Genomic DNA, 2,408 nt, shown 5'->3' with positions numbered 1-2,408 from the left:
GACGGCGTCGTTTTCCAATTTTGTATGGGAAACAACAACACCACAGATTTTACGGTTAGAAAACGTCTTAAAATGTAGACGTCTACATTTTCAGACACTATTTGGAACGAACTGTGAACACCCCAACTATTTGGAACGAACTGTGAACACCCCAAATGTGTGTTTGCAAGAAATATTGGTGGTGTTCATGTAGACAGATAAATTTGCCTTTCGCATATACGTATATTTTTATCCAATGCCTTATATAAACGAGCAAACATAGTTGCCAACTTGGTGCTTTAAGCACTAGATTTAGTGCTTCTTGAAAATTAAAACGGCAAAAAAAAATATTTAGTGCCTAGTGCCTTTTTAGTACTTTTTACTGAACTAAAATTTCTCCGAGATAGGTAAAACCTGAAATATTTAAAGCTGCGGCAGCACTGAATTTACAAGAATCTACAAATTTGAATGCACTCAAATATAACCATGATTGATAAAAAGCAGAAGTTACGAACCCATCTTGTTGAATTCTATTCGCGTAAGTATTTCTTTTTTTCTTTTCTAATTATTTGTACAAATTTATTTTTTTTACCACCTGAGTAAAAACATCGTTTCTTGGTGCTGAATCCAAATCTGGCCGCACAATTGCTTAGCACTAGAATTTTGAGATATCCTAACCTTAAATTGCCAAAAACACGGTTCGATATTACGTCGTAAGTATGAGTCATCATAGCATGTGTAGAACTATTCAATCGTTATGAGCGAAAAATTTTGTGTATTGGTTTATGTATGTATTCTTGCAAATATTGTTAATTTTTTGCCTTTGTTAAACACAAATTGTTATGAAAAAAGCATCTTTTGATTCAAAAAAATTTGGTGCTTTTAGTATGATAAAACGCGTTTTTCCAATTTTTTTGTGCTTTTTGAAAATCAAAAGTTGGCAACACTGCGGGCAAAGAAGAATATTTGTTGCCCCTTATCGAGAAACTTGGGTCCGGTTTAGTTAATGTACAACGATTTTCGGTAGTTGTGTCGAAACGCATAACCCGAATCCAAAAACTTTAACATACACGTGTAATCAAAGGATTCACATTTTTTTAAGATAAATGTTTTAAATTTTATACCACTAGCTTATTAATAAACTCGGTTTGCACTACGCACTTTTTTGTAAATTTCGACGTGGGTTCTGCGCAAAAATACTGTGGACTGATATGCACAAGAAATGTTGTATACCTTTGACATGCGGAAGCCCCTCTTCCCCGCAACACAGAAAGGAGAATTCTACTTAGTAAGGGTTATTATCCCTAAGCGCGGCCGAATGCAAGTGCAACAGGTGGTGGACCTAACAAAGTGCATGTTTTCAATGGCTTGGAAGAAGCTGTTATTGCATTAACTGGATTGAGAACCAGAGCTTCAGGCATAGGAGTTCTGGCTTGTGGTTCAACAATTCGACCAGAATCTGACATAGATGCGCCCATGGTTACTATGCCCGACAGCTCCGCATACCTTTGTGAATCCATTGCCATAGCGCCCGCTTACTCTGCTGCTATAATTGCAAATACACCAGAATCCATAATTTTGCTCAAAATATGTAAAATTAACCAATTTTACAATAAACAAGCACATGATGAGTGTAGCTACGAATTACGAAAATTCGTGTTCTAGAATAAGGGGGGGTAGTCTATTTCCGTAACATAACGAACACACTTGTACAGTCGTGTTACGGATTTTTCTACAATTGTAAACAATTTTCTACCAATCTCGAACGCTGAGTAGATTCAGTTTAGTGGAGTATTTTGGCGTTTGCATACTATTTTTCTGCCGATATGTGGTCAAGTGATTCTGAAAGTAAGAACGAAAACGTTCCTATGCAACTTTTTTCAACATTATTTGTTTTGCAGCCATATTTAATTAATAATAAATGTTATACTCTTCACGGCAAGTGCCGACGAAAACAAATGCTCGTAAGAGCTCTTATTAGTGCTCATTTACACACGGCGATTGGTGTTGCCGCAACTCGTGCTCGGGCAACACGCTTTGTGCTCTCGTTCGTCTGTGTAAATTAAGTTAGCGGTTCACAGCTGACAACAACAACTTTATACACAAAATCGCCGTGTGTGAATGAAACGAGCAACATCAAAAGGGATTGTGAAAAATCGCGTCGAGAAAAGTTTCCGTGTATAAACACAGTCTTAGGGCCGGTTACTCAATGTCTGGTTAACACTAATCTGCGGTTAAACATGATTATCGACGTCTTCGACTCCATGCATACAACAGGGAGTCGGTAACGTCGATAACTATGTTTAACCGGAGATTAGTGTTAACCAGACATTGAGTAACCGGTCCTTAATAGGGACACGAATTTCCAAGGCGAATTTATACAAGGTGGTGTTCAGTGATCGGACTTAAAAAATCTCTGTGGTAGAATC

The sequence above is a fragment of the Rhagoletis zephyria genome, unplaced genomic scaffold (genome assembly GCF_001687245.7).
Source record: "Rhagoletis zephyria isolate East Lansing unplaced genomic scaffold, Rhagoletis_zephyria_1.1 Rzeph_scaffold_03591, whole genome shotgun sequence".
NCBI classification, from domain to species: Eukaryota; Metazoa; Arthropoda; class Insecta; order Diptera; family Tephritidae; genus Rhagoletis; species Rhagoletis zephyria.
Note: the sequence above shows the minus strand (reverse complement) of the source record.